Here is a 15,910-nt window from a genome sequence, read left to right as displayed (position 1 = left end):
CTTGCTCATTTTTGCTCCTTTTTGGGTGCTATTTTTTTTGAAATGGGCTAGAATTTCGTTCTCTCTGCAGTGGTGAAGAAATTTTTTGATTTTGATGCACTGATTTTTTAGAAAATGCAGTTTTTGGTGACTATACCTGAGTAATCCCAGTTTTTGCAACTTCAGAGGCTTCGTTTGGGGTCATACGACCTCCTTTTCAGGTGCCGTTTTTTTTGAAAGTGCGTATTTTTTTGTCTACTTTCACATGATGCTATCAGATTGATGCCATTGTAAGTAGAAATTGTACTTTCATATTTTGGCCATTTTTTGGCTCTCTTGGTACTTGTATATTTGCTTGAATCTCAGTTAGATTCATTGCACTATTGATTGAAGTCTCTTGTATCTCATTTGAGAAGTTGTAAAATTTTCATCATAAGTCCACTTTGCCTTGTTTTGCAAGTGGCTCATTGTAATCGCACTAAGTATAAAGTGCCAAAATCATCACTTTAGGGGGGGTACTTTGATTGAGTGAATTTGGGGGGTGTCTCTTGTGCTCTTGTGTTCCTTCCTTTTTGCTGCTATGGGTTCTTCTAAGTTTCCTCTCTTAACTCCACATAATTATGCTACTTGGAAAATTGATGCATGGAGTAAACTTATGGAAAAAGGACTCACTCATTACATTGATGGAACTATTGTTGCTCCAGCTGATCCTAAGGCTGATCCAGTTGGTCACTTAGATTGCCTCACTAAAAATATCATGGCAATTGGTACCTTAAGAAAGTATGTATCAAAGGATCTCATTTTTCATATTGAGAAGTGTACTCTAATCAAGGATGCTTGGCAAAAGTTTCAAGACTTGTATGGTCAAGTTGATGAGATTAGGGGATATCAAATTGATAGTGATCTCACCATGTTAGATCCCAAGAACTTTGATACTATACAAGATTATGTCACTAAGGCAAATGAGTTGAGGGCACAACTCAAAGATTGTGGCATTGATAAGAAGGATACTCAATTGATATTCAACTTGATAGGCAAGCTTCCACAAGAATATGCAGCATTTGTTTCTAGTTTCCAAACCCATAGGATGACAATGGGTTCAAGCTACACAATGCCTACATTTGATGCTTTCAATGAAATGTTGATGATGGAACAAACTAAGTTGATAAGCATGGGCATTCTTAAGGCATCTAAGTCTCAAGCATTAGTGGCAAATCAAGGGAACAAAGGAAATCAAGGAAAGGACAACTCAAACAAGAAGAAATGGCAATCAAAGCCTAAAGAAAAAGCACCATCTTCTCCACAACAAGGAGATTCATCCTCTTCCAAGAGAGATAATTCACCAAAGAGGGAGAGACCTACTTGTGCTTATTGTAAAAAGATTGGTCATGAGGAGCATCGTTGCCATTCTAAGAAGATTGATGAGCTTACACATATCATCAAAAAGCATAACATTGATTTTCCTAAAGTCTACAAGAAGGATGATTCATCAACTTCCACTTCCTCACATTCAAAAGGAAAAGGGCAAGCATTTATGGCTTCTACAAGTGGAAAGACTCACTCTTTTATAACAAGAAAAGGAAAAGCTCTATGTGCTACTATCAGTCATGATTCAGAGAGATGGCTTCTAGATTCAGGGGCTTCTCATCATATGGCATCTTCACAGTCTATGTTCTCTACATTTGAGCCTTACACCATGCCCCAGATTTTGATGGGCAATCATACATACATGGATGTGATTGGGAAATGATCTATTGACATTGGGGATAACTCCTTCAATGATGTGTTGTGTGTACCCCACTTGACAAACAATCTCCTTTCTATCTATCAAATCACACATGGTGCAACTAAGAGAGTTGTGGAGTTCACACCTGACTCAGTTTTCATTAGAGACATGGAGACTAGAGCTATCATTGCGACTGGGGTGGTTGATCATGCATCTCGGTTATACTCCTTTTCAGATTTTGTTGATGATGATGATTTCACATTTGATGATACTACACATTATGATCACACTTCTTGTGATGGTTCAGATTGTGAGGAGAATTTTGGGCACTTGAACATGGGGATTCTCACATGTGACCCCATTCTTGAGTCTTGTCTTTCATCTCCTCATATTGATATCACATCACCTATTGCACCTGATGATGCAGATAGTGCGACAGTTTTGCCTTCATGTGATTCAGTGCAGCAGGATATTCATTGTCTTCCAGCTTCAGATTCATGGGATGATTACATGACAGACATTGCAAGTTTGTTTATGGAATCCTACATTGCAGATTTGGGAGACATCATTGATGACATTCATATTCTCTTTGATGAAGGTGATCCTTCTTCGATTGTTGAAGGGCACACTCTGACCCTCTTGTTCATTCTCTACATGATCATTCTTTCGAGGTTGACATGATTGTGGATACTTATGTACAACAGTTGGAGGAGGTCTCTTTATGTTTTGAGGAGACATGTGAGTCTTTGGGACATGTTCTACATCCATCTCCACTAGATCTTGGAGTGCCTTTTTCAGCAGTGTGGCACAGTTTACCACCTTTGGAGGGGGTATCTTTCAACATCGACATGGGGACACTTGAGCAGTTTTCAGAGATTCCTTTCATCATGAGTTTTCTTCATACATCTTCCCTTCATGATTGGGGAGACTTCATGGATACACCTTTGGTTTTGTTTCTTCCTAAGGGGAGGAATGTTGTTCGACGTTTGTGGAGCAGTTTCTTCATACATCGAGCTTCTATCATTGGTGCAGATTCTCCATTGAGGGTGGGTCATAGTTTGACTTCTCTTCTTCTCTCATATGGGGGGGACTTTTTCCTCACATGGGGTTTTGTCCTTCACATTCTTCTATGAGAGTTCTCTTGTATGTTTTTCATCTCTCTTTTGGGGGAGGGTTTTTTCCCATTGGGTTTTTCTCTCTTTCCCCACTTTATGAGAGTTTTCATTGCATTGGTTTGCATGCATTTGCATTTGTACATGGGTACCTAACATGGCCTCGTAGCCGAGACCCATCTTGCATTGCTTAGTTGCATTGTAGACTTAAGTGCATTCCCCTAAGTTGCACTTAAGGGGGGGTGTTGGTGTAAATAAATATTCATCTTGGATATTATTACACCTTACTTAAGTTTACTTAGGATAATGCATTTCATAGTAGTTTGGGTATGAGACACTTGGGTGTTTGTGCCACATTGGGATAGTGTGTGTAGGAGAAATTCCACCTTTTATGGTGTTGATCTTGTTGTTACACTCCACTCTTGTTGTTACACTCCACATTCAGTGGGTGATCCACCTCATGTGGACTATTATATTATTTCTCCTACCTACCCACACCTATTTCCTACCTACCGTTGTTTCTTATTGAGCCACATGTCATGTTTGTGTGCTCACATATCCCTAGCCTTGCCTATATAAGTAGGCTCATCTACATTGTATGTAACTATGTAATTTGATTATTGATCATTTTCTATTGATGAGAATACAATTTATTCTTGTCCCATATTACACCGAATATAGCATAATAGAAAAGAAGAAATTGCACAATGCAGTATACTTTCTTGAAGAATTTACCGAGGAACACATCAAGATCATCCTCAGTAGGGTTCACGGTGACAAGATGTAGCTTGAACGAACTCATGACATTACACCGAAGGCAATTCATGCCGTGACCAGATTCTGCAATATTGGGGAAGTGTCCATTCTTCAAAAAATCCCCAAAACCAAAGTAACAGAGCTCACCGGTTCTGTTAGTGACCAACGAACAATGACTGTCAACACCATTAAAGATGACTTGGTAAAATATGCATGTATGTTAATAGGATACAAAATATTCTATGCTAGCAGAATAAATTTTGTTCCTTTAGCTGTGGTGCATGTCGCTTACAGAATGATAAAAGAAAATGCAGAATGTGACCTATGTACCTATATGCAGAAACAACTCATAGATAACCTGAAGTCAATCAAATCAGATAAAACTCAGAGGTTCAGGTTTGGTCAACTACTTATTGGTTTATTTTTCTACTTTCAAAGTTACTTTCCTGGAGTTGGTGATGTTCAATGGTCAACTGATTCGTCAGTTTCCAAACAAATAAAGGAGAGTCTGCAAGCAGTAGGAATTGCATATCCGGAGACTTTGAACAAGTATTTTGATGAATTCAAACTAAAAATGAACCAGAGAATGAGAATATCTGGTGATTTAGTTAAGAAATATGAAGATGACATCTGTTTCACCATCAAAATAGATGAATGCAGAATGGAAGCAGTTGAACCCATAAAAGATGTAGTTGGGCCTATGGGCTATGAGGTGGTAAATGATATATTGGCAGGATATGCCTCAACCCTTCTAGCCTCACCACTAGAACCCAAAAAGAAGAGGACTGGTACTTATTTAGAGAGGATCAAATCTTCTGAGGAACCGAAGGAGATAAAAGGTAAAGCAGTACCATCAACATCGACACCGGTTACATCTGCTGCTAAACCCAAAGTGACCAAAAGGTCACCTGCTAAAAAGAAACCGAAGGCTATTCCGGCAAAGGTGTTCAAATGAATGAGGAAAACTAGGAACAACTCACCAGATCCAGAAGACTCTAAATTTGAGGTAGAAGTAAAGAAGACAAGGCACTCTACCAAGAAAATGAAGTCAACCAGTAATGTACCAACAATCTCTGCACCGATAAAATTAGATATTTCTTCTTACAAACCTATGACACATTGTCAAAGGACCATAAATAATATTAGAAGAAAATTCCTTGATGATTTAAAAGACTATTTGATGATTTCAATGATAATGAAAAGGAGGATGTTGAACAAGAACTTATTAAGTATTTATGCATAAATGATTGGTCACCTTCTGAGATTAAATCTATTACATCTAAATCTTTGTATGATTCTTTGGACAACAAATGGTGCATTGCTATTGAAAAAGAGCAAGACATCAGGGAGAAAAATTTTGCTCAATATTTTCCAGATGTCTCTAATTCAGAATTGTTTGAACTCATTGATAAGAACAAAGGCATTTTCTTCATGCAAAGAAGAAGACTTCAGCTACTCGAAGGCTAATCTTCTGAAGTGGAAAAAGACACCCATTTGAAGGTGAAAACTATTGTCAACATGCAAAAAGTACATGAAGCTAATCGGTTGGTTGAACAAGAGCCTGATCTATCCATAGCCAAACCCGATGTAGTCTTTGACAGTATGGGTGAAAGAATAGCATAACAAAATGACCCCATTGATATTGATTCACTAGAAATAGAAGATACCACTCTAGATAAGGAGCAAGCTGAAAAAGAAAGATTAGAGAAAGAAAAGGAAGAGAAAACAGAAAATGAGAAACTTGAAAAAGAGAAAGTAGAGAAAGAAAAATAAGAGAAAGAGAAAGTTGAGAAAGCGCGATAGGAAAAGAAGAAGAAGGAAGAAGAGGAAAAGAAGAAAAAGGAAGAAGAGGAAAAGAAGAAGAAGGAAGAAGAGGAAAAGAAGAAAAAGGAAGAAGAGGAGAAGAAGAAAAAGGAAGAAGAGGAGAAAAAGAAAAAGGAATAAGAAGAAAAGAGGAAATAAATAGAAAAGAAGAAGGAAGAGGAGAAACAAAGAGAAGAAGAGAGGAAGAAACAAGAGGAGAAGGCTGCCAAGGTAGGTCAAGAAAGAGAAGAAGAGAAGACAAGCGAAGGTCCAGGCTAAAGAAGGAGAACAGATTCCTAAGGCAACTGGAGATCAAGCCAAGCAGGTTGATTCCACCAGTTCCACTGATTTGACTCTTGCCTGTTTGACCCAATCGGCTGATGAAACTGAGCTACTATGAAGCATTCATTTAGCACTGGAGAGATTGGAAGAACTAAGGAAAAAGAAAGAGCAGGATGTCATTTAGTTTGCCGTTGAGACCCTCTCCAATCTAATTCCTAGTACTATTCTCCCCAGTACCAACTCCTCGTTGGCTAAGCTCAAACTACTTTGCACAGTAGTCGATGACCAGGTAGAATGTTTGGAAGATGTTTCCCAAGCCACTGCAAATAAAAGCCATGAAAAGGCACTTGCAGTTACCTTAGTACAACACATAAATGATAACCGGGCAAAATTGCTTAAACAAAAAGATGATATAAGTTCAACTATGGGTGAAGGTCACCTACTCTTGAGTAAAATCTGTCAACCTCACCTGTTTTATGAAGATGCTCTGAAATAGAAGACACTATTACAAACAGAGTTGCAGAAGTACATCAGCAACTTCAAATTGCCCTATGATCTATTCATAGCCTATGGACACTCTGTTCATTAGTATCAACATCAAATTGCCAAGCTTGACTCAGAGATCTGCAATCGGACTCAAGATTTGCAGGATCTTCAGTTGCTCCTTATGCCAAAATTGTAGGTTCTTCAACAATGCTTTCTGAACTTAGAAGCTATCAATGTGACCCAGAAGTTGAGCATCGTAGATGCGATGGAAGAATTAGCCTTCCAAATGAATACTGAGAGTGAAGTTGCTGCCTCACTTCTCGAGTCGTGGTCTTCAAACATGAAGATTTTTCTGAAAAACTTTAAATCTATTTTTGAGAAATTTTATTCTTTGTTTTCATAAACACATACTCTATTTTTATGTTATGCAAACTGGAAAATTTTTGCATTTGCTTTGTCATTGTTGGCAAAGGGGGAGTAGTGTATATGCTTAGGGGGAGTAATTCTGCTCATGACATTTTTTTTGTTAGCACTTGGATGTCAAATTTTTTCCTAAGTGTTGCCATCAATGCCAAATGGGTAGATTGTTGGTATTTTGATGATGTTTAGTTGTGATTGTCATTGATGGACACACACTTATTTGATGAATGCATTATTTTCAATCGGTAGTTGTTCTAACTGATATTGTATGTATAGTCTTTATTTGTTGAAGACTATCGGTGTTTTGAAGAAGAAGCTTATCAGTCAAGTGGTATGAAGACCTCAAGCGGAACGAAGACCCCGAGCAACAATTAATCTTTTGATCAGATCGACTATGATCTAGTTTTCTAGTCTTCACTTGTTAACTGGTGATTGGTATATGTAATTAACCAGTATACATGTAATGTGTGATGAGTTATCATCCATCGACACTTTAGCGGTGTTTCCATGTCGTGTTACCAAATGTGTCTAGATGCACTGTACCTAGGAAATTGTAGTCTAATCCTATTGGACTGACATGAAATCAAGTTCCTATATAAGGACATCATGTCTAGGGTTTTCATATAGAACAAAAGTTGATATGTGCAAGTTTTTGAGAGGAGAAAAGGTATCTCGTGACCGAGATTGAGAGTCAAAGCATAGAAGACTGAAGTAATGCTTGAATGCATTAATAAGGAGTTGTCAAGGATCTAATCAAGCATTTGGTGCTACTATCTAGATCATTCACTTGTTGATTACTAATATCTTCGACAAGTCTGAAACCCTTAACCGGGTAGGCCTAGCCAAGCCTATTGCAAATCCTCTAGCAAGGTGGTTCATAGTCATGGATTTGAAATCCTTTAACAGGGTAGTCTTTAACAAGACTTATCTCATAACAAAGATCTGGATTCCTAATAGGATCTATTCTGGTGAAGAATATTGTAAGGCCTTAATCGGTCTGACCTTAATCAACCTGGTTACTATTCTGTAGATAGTTGACTTGTGAATTTTACTCACCGTGGTTTTTCCCATTTGGGCTTCCACGTCAAAATATCTTGTGTTATGGTGATTGTGCTTCTGTGGGTGAATTCTTTATTTTCTATTTGGATTATTTATGTTTTAACTGGTTTGTTGTTTAAACTACTACACCGATCTGTTGGAAAATTGTTTAAGAGTTTGGTTAAGTCACTAGTACATTCGGAGCTATTTTCGACGACCGTTTGTTGGATTTTCGACGAATTTTCATCGGAGTGTCGACAAAATCCACCGTCGAAAACTCGGTGTCGGATTGGTTGACGATGCCATGCCCGTCAAAAATTTGACAATCCAATGGACTCTACTGATGGTCAAAGAAGTCGTAGGTCGAAAGCTTGGTATTCGTCGTAATTCCGAAGATGATCATTTTTATTAAAAAATAAAATAATTATCATCGATATAAAAGAGCCATCGAAGGAAGGAAACACTGAAAGGACTCACCAAAGATAATAACTTCATCAACAAAAGATATCGAAGAAAGCAGAGAGGGTCTTCATCGACAGGAAAAGTTCTTGAGGAAATAATACTATCGGTGCAACATAAAAAGGACCCATCGAAAGGAGCATTTTCATCGAAAGAATAATATCGATAAAAAAAAAAGAAGCTACATCGATAAAAGATATAGATGAGGATATAGGTTTCAAGGAGGTTAAACTTCATCAACGGGAAAAGTTCTCGAGGAAATAATACTATCGGCGCAACATAAAAAGGACCCACCGAAAGGAGCATTTTCATCAAAAAAATAATATCGATCAGACAAAAGGAAGCTACATCAATAAAAGATATCGATGAGGATATAGGTTTCAAGGAGGTTAAAAGGCATGTTCCAATATGCATGGTTTTGCCGATGTAACTTTATCGGTGAAGAACGATAAGGGAAAATAAGGAAAAGCTTCGGTGAGATAATAGACTCATTCATTGATGGGGCATAGTGATATCGATGAAAGAAGTATTTCGATGGAAAAATAAAGGAGGACACCGAAGCCCAAGGTTTCTTCGACATAAGACCCGATGGATATCAGATATGTTTCAATGAGGAGATAGCCATAATGACTTAATACAGTATTTCGATGAAGGGAAAAAATACTTGATCGAAGTAATATTCAAAACAAAAGTATTGTCGATAGAAACAAAGAGATTGATGGACTAAAGAAACAAATGATTGAAAGAAATATCCTCATCAAAATGATTATTGATTGCCATGAAAATCATAAACAAATCCCAGGGAAGGTCACATTGCCATTAAATTCAAACATGTGCCCAAGTGACCGTTGTCGAAAGCGCCATTACTAACTGATTAAATACACCATAAGTAGTGGATCAACCATCAAAGGGCACAACATTAAGGAATTCACAGGCGATGAACTGAAAGCAGGAATTGGGCAAATTCACAGATAAAGCTCAGTAATTCCAAGTAAGTTGTTTGCACTTTTCAAAATTCAAATGGAATCATCATCTAAAACTAATAAGACCAGAAAGGGAAAAGAACCTATCGCTGCAGAAGAAAAACCTAAAATATAGAAAAGGGAAGGGCGTTCTTTGGCCCAGGACCTGATTGACCAGTGCACATCATCTAGTTTGTGGTCCAAGAAGATTAGAGTTGATGAGGAAGGCTTGGAGGACCGGTTTGAGGATCTTGGAGACATATGGACAAAGTTGAGAGGGTATGAATTATTCATATATGGGTACAACAGAAGAGTTGCCCCTCAACCTATCAACAATTTATGGCGATTGAACTTAGGAAGGTTAGCTGTGGCTAATGTATTCATGAATATGGAGCTCATGAAGGCATTGGAAAACAATTATGACCCAAAAACAAGGACCATATATAACTACTTGGGTGAGCCAATTCTTGCAATCACAAAGGAGGTTATTGACATCATGTTCGAGTTGGATTGGGGATTTGAAGAACTGATTGACCTCAAGAAGTTAACAAGTGAATATGTTAACCTAGAGCACATTTACAAAACATGGAGACTCCCTATACATAGACCTAGGAATGTAGGGTCCTTAGTGCCACTAGGTCAGGATGACAAAGCTCCCTATGATGTCAACTCTTTCCATCCATATTTCAAGTATACCTATTACTGTGTTGCCCAAGTGCTAGGGATAAAAGCCCATCCTTTGATGGATATTGTAGCCATGGTCATTTGTGCCGATTTGCAGTCTAAGGACCCCCGCTTCTTTGATTTTTCTGCTTATTTGGTTGAGCTTTTGAATCATGGGTTAGAAAAGTTAAAGGGGGATGTCATCAATGTTCATTTCAAGCATTATTCCTTATGCATATGCTATTGTATGTGGGCCAAGATGAAGGGTTATGGCCAGAAGAGTTATGTGTCAGGACATATGACAATGTTGGAATGTTGGAATGGCCATTATATAGACTGTTGGGATGCTCGTGCGATATGCCCTTGCACCAGAGGTTCAAAGATTCCTAAGACCAAAAGATTTCGCTGAAGATCCCTCAATTGAACACAATTGGGGAGATTGGTATTGTTTTTCAGACTGCACACAAGTTAGGGTATACGGGTTTGAAGGGAGACCATACTTACTACCACTTATAGTCCCTAATAGAGTGGCTTGTCTGGAAATTGTGAGGCAATTGTCAATAGTGAGTACAGAACATTTGACAATCCATGGAAAACAATCAATTGTACCTGGGTTGTTAGTATTTTCAGATTTTATTGTGAAAAGTTCAAAGAGTTATGGTCTACTGTAGACAAAATTGGATTATTATGGCATGGCTATGGGGGATCCAAGGCCCAATTTTGATCCTGAAGGATACATAAGGATAGCCCGGTCATCACAAAAACTGCAGGCTGGAGAGCATAAATCTTACCTACCGGATGACCTCATTAAGAACATTGGCGGAGAGAGACCAGAGTGAAGTGAATAAAGTTTGAAAAAGCAATGTAGGCTTTTAAATGGAAGCTTTATAGAAGGAAAATGGATGGAAACGTGCTACAAAAGATTGAAGACCCCTTGGAGTTGGCCAACAAACTTGTGGAGCATGAATTGGAAATACTTGAGGGAGTCCCGCCTCATGTTTTTAGGGATTAAATTGATACTATTAGGAGTACGGGAACCTTTGTCTCATATGTCTCCTTCTTCCACATCTGGCATCGTTCCATTCACTCCTCAAGAGGATACACCGATAGACTTGGCAACAGGACAACTAAATGTCCGAGAAGTGGCTGACATCAGATTCCTAGAGCATGAGGATTTCATTGCTGATAGTGACTTCATTGCTTCCAAGGAGTTCATTGCATTCCTCTATCAACATAAAGGATCTCAAATTAGGAATAACATGAGAAATAGTGAAGAAGAGCAGCAGCTTCAAAAGTTACAAGAGGAGATGGATCTTGTGATGAGAGAAATGACACCTGAGAAGGGAAGACAATTGCTTAAGGAAGCTGGTGTGCTATTATACTCTAGATGGGACATGAACTCTGCCTTGTTGTTTGATGGATTCCTCAAGAAATAGGACCCAAGTAGGAAAATGATACCAAAAGAGATTGATAAACACTTTAGAGGATCAGGATATGATCCAGATCAGAAGGCTCTTCTACAGTGGGCTATCTATCCCAAAGATAAAAGACCTATATTGGTTGATACAAAAGAAGCTTTTGGACATTTGATGGTGCAGCAGGTTGGAAAGACTGACCCTAGAACAACTACCAAACTAAATTTGGATGTCACTAAACTGAACCAAGATCAGATAGAGTTTCTGGTCTGAGAAAATTGTACATACAAAAGCCTATATGAGAAAACCGATGAAGGAAAACAGAGGCTGCAAGCAAGATTGCTTCAGATTGATACAGGTACCAGTCAAACAGGGATGACATATGGTGTTGACAGAGATGCCATGGATGCCTTGACATACGCTATGTATTGGAGGAACAGGGCCAAAAAGACATCTCGGCAACTAAAAAAGGAACATCAAAAGATAGATAAGTTAGTTCTTGAGGTTGTTGACCATAGATTCTGTTGGACACTATATTTGAAAATAAAAAATATATATAAAAAAATGTATATTTCCATAGGCGTAAAGACTAAAAGATGTTTCGGCCGGCAACTTGTATCGAGCACTCCGAAAGAAGTTTCATCGAAAGAGTATTTTCATCGAAATAAAGTATATAAAGCACCAAGCAAAAAATACTTCGGCAAAAAGTCACCTTCGATGGATACAGAAAACCGCTCATCGATACTCCAAGTTTCATCGAAAGATGAAAAACAAAAGGCAAAAAGGTAAAAGGTGATTTCAAAGGAATATAACTACCGAAGAAACTCATAAAGCATTCATCAAAATGCAAGATCTCATCGATGACATGATGTCAAACAAAAGCAAAAGTGTTTCATTGATAAAGGAGGATATCGATGGAAAAGGACTGTCGATGAACATACATGAGCCTTCACCGAAGAAAGGAACTCATCGAAAGAATGATTTCGATGAAACTTGCGAGTGACCTATCGAAAAAGAGGTCTATCGATGAAAGAAAGATTTCGATGAGTCTTGAAGGTGGCTTCTCGACATGGGCTATTCACCGAAAGAATAGTATCGAAGAGAATGGGCTTTTGATGGAAGATTTAAACACTCGGCCGAAGACAAGGGTTTCATCGATAACTTGAAATACGATCACTTTGGTCGAACTGTACTTCCCGCGAAAGAGATAAAGGCCCAAGTGAAGAATGTCACATCTGCAATTAAGTTTAAACACTTGAGTAGCCATTGTAGACGCAGAACATTAACTGTGCACAAGTTGCCCATACGATTACAGTTGAACTGATTGAATTTTCATAAGAACCAGATCAATGCTAAAAGACTGAAAATTACGAAGAACTTGCGGAAACTTGTGAACGACAGTCAGAAGAGCTGGACATTTCTCCAAGTAAGTGTTGTCTCTCATATTTGCTGTAATCATGGAACCTTCGTCTTCTTCTTCTAAAAAGAGTAGGAAAGGAAAAGAACTAAACCCTGAAGAGAAGCCCAAGAGACAAAAGAAAGAAGGGAGAGCTCTGACGCAAGATTTGTTAGACCAGTGTCCCTCATCTAGTGTAAGGTCTAAAAAAATCAAAAGTGAAGAAGAAGGATTGGAGGATAGATTTGAAAATCTAGGAGACATTTGGACTGAAATCAGAGGACATGAATTATTCTTGTTTAGCTACAAAAGAAGGGATGCTCCCGAGCCCATATGTAATCTATGGAAGAAGAACTTAGGGAAATTGGTAGTCCCAAACGTGTTTGTAGATATTGAATTAATGAAAGCTCTGGTAGATTGTTATAATCCGAGAACCAAAACCATATGCGATTACAGAGGGAATCCATTAGTAGTGATTAACAAACAAACTATTGATATGGTATTTGATTTAGACTGGGAGGTGGAGGAGAGTATTGATATGAAGAAACTTTCACAAGAATTCTTTAGTCTGGAAAACATCTACAGGACTTGGAGACTACCTATTCACCGTCCAAAAGTGGGTGGGTCATTTGTTCCGTTCAGCAAAGATGACAAGGTGCCGTTTGATGTCAACCACTTCCATCCATATTTCAAATATACATATTATGCTGCAGCCCAAGTATTAGGCCTAGAGGCTCATCCACTCATGGATATTGGGGTTATGGTTCTGTGTGCTGACTTATAGTCAAAAGACCCTAGGTCATTTGATTTTACCACTTATGTTGCAGATGCCTTAAATCATGGGTTGGAAAAATTGAAAGGGGATCTTGTGAATGTTCATTTTTCATTGTACTCCTTGTTAATGCATATCATTCTTTATTGTGGACAAGAGATTAACTTCTGGTCAGATGATTTCTGCATTAGATCTTATGATAAGAATGGTTTGAGGAAGCCAGTTCAGTTATGGGTTTCTGCATGGGACCAGAGGTTCATGAACAACCAGTACTGGCACTTTCAAGAATATTTTGTGAAACCTCTTAGTGCAGCTTTTGGGCAACAAAGGGATTACACTTTGTCCCCTGAAATCAAGAGATTCCTCAGACCAAAGGACTTCTCTCCAGAGTCACAGATTGATCATAATTGGGGTGATTGGTATTGCCATGATAATCACACAGAAATTAGGGTATTTGGATATGAAGGGAAACCCCACATGCTTCCAATTACAGTGCCAAACAGGGTGGCTAGCCTGGAGATTATAAGACAATTGTCTATTGTCAGTGCTAAACACCTAACAGATTTTGGTAAACAATCCATCGTTCCAGGTTTATTGGTTTTCTGATTTCATTGTTAAAAGTTCAAAAAGTTATCATTTACTGCAGAATAAGTTAGACTATTATGGCATGACTCTGGGTGAGCCTAGAGAGAACTTTGATCCCGAAGGGTACATCAAAACTGTCAGAGCGTCACAAAAACTCAAAGCTGGAATACATGTAGCCAAGATGCCAGATGACTTGATTAAAAATCTTGAAAGAGAAGAGGCCAAAGCTTTGAGAGAAAAGAGTGAGTTAGTTTGGGAGGCCTACAAATGGAAAAGGGCAAGGGGAATGATAGATGGAGATCTAATTGGAAATCTCCAAGATCCTTTGGAAGTGGCTAAAAGGCTGCTTCAACATGAAGCTGAGATCATGCATAGAGTGCCCTCGCAATTCCTTCATTTCATTAATACTGAGAAGGATAGTCAACCCTTAGCTCACATGTCACCAAAATCGACTGCTAGTAGTATCCCTGCTGATTCTCCTAGAGAAGATTATCCTCCTGGTTTTGAAGCAGAAATGAATATGGACACTGGTGAAATTAATATTAAGGATGTCGTCGATATAAGGATGACTGAACATGAAGATTTTGTTGCTGATGATGGATTCGCCTCTTCTAGGGAATTCCTCTCATTTTTATACCAATACAAAGGAGCTCATGTAAAATGAAGCATGGCTGGGAGACCAGAGGAAGAACAGATGAAGAAATTGCAGGATGAGATTGTTGTCCTCATGAAAGATATGACTCCTGAGAAAGGGAGGAAATTACTAAAAGAGGCCGGTGTAATCATCTTTTCTGGTTGGGATATAAACTCAGCACTTCTTTTTGACGGATTCCTGAAAAAACAAGACTTGAATCAACAGGTGTTGCCTCAGGAGATAGACAAATTATTCCTAGGCTCTGGATATGATCCTGACAAGAAAGCTCTCCTACAATGGGCATTATATCCAAAAGGGAAGAGGCCTATCATTGTGGACATTGAAGAAACCTTTGGGCACCTCATGGTTCATCAGGTTGGAAAGACTGACCCTAGGGTCACTGCTAAACTAAACTTGGATGTTGCTAGATTGAACCTGGACCAGACAGAATTTTTGGTCAGAGAGAACGTCACATACAAGGGGTTGTATGAAAAATCTAAAGAGGAGAATCAAAAGTTGCAAGCAAATATATTGCAACTAGAGACAGGGACTCCTATAAGCAAATACACCTCATACCCCACAGGAAGTAGCTTGGACGATGTCTCTGATGCTCTGTACTGGAAGTATCAAGGAGAAAAAGCGAATAAACGTGCAGAAGGTATCCAACAAAGGATGGACAAACTGGTCAATGATATCATCGGACATCGGTTTAACACCATGCTCTTGCAAGTTGAACCATATTGGAGAGTATATAATGGAACAATAAAGGCGTTAACAGAGCATGAGAGATTAAAAGCTCGACTGCATGAAGTACTGAATAATGTCGATGCCATGACACCAGAGGAAAAAACTGAGGGGACTGCGTATATGGAGAATCATGTTAAGCTTGAAGATACGCTGAGAAGAGATCTGAAGGAATTGGATGATGAGAAACCTGTCGGAATGCCCTCTGTTTACAAAGAAGGAGAAGTGATATCCCTGGAAGATTTGCGAAAAGAGCTCATCAGCGTCAAGGATTGGGCCTTGTCAGAAATAGATCGAAGTAAGGATATGGCCCCTACTGTCAACCAGATGATATTCAAATATCTGTCATAGGGAGATGAATTGAAGAAACAGAGTGCTCGAATCAAAACCTTCAAGGACGATGATTACATTCATCATTTAGGACTTCTAAATCTCTTTTTGCTTAAGTTTATTAGAAGCACTCAGACTAACGATTAGTATTTCAAAAAGTCGCGTCTCTTCATGAAAAGCCTTCATCCTCATATATATATGAGAATGATTTTTGTAATGTGAGGGGGGACGAAAAAAAAATACACAATAAGAAGATGGCGATGTATGACAGCCTGTAAGTTTTACAAACTTCAATGGAATACATGCTATGAACTGTTGTTTTTCTTTGCGTATGTGTTGTGGATTATT

Source organism: Cryptomeria japonica, chromosome 11 (assembly GCF_030272615.1).
Source record: "Cryptomeria japonica chromosome 11, Sugi_1.0, whole genome shotgun sequence".
NCBI classification, from domain to species: Eukaryota; Viridiplantae; Streptophyta; class Pinopsida; order Cupressales; family Cupressaceae; genus Cryptomeria; species Cryptomeria japonica.
The sequence above is the reverse complement of the archived record's forward strand: the minus strand, read 5'-3'. Positions refer to the sequence as shown.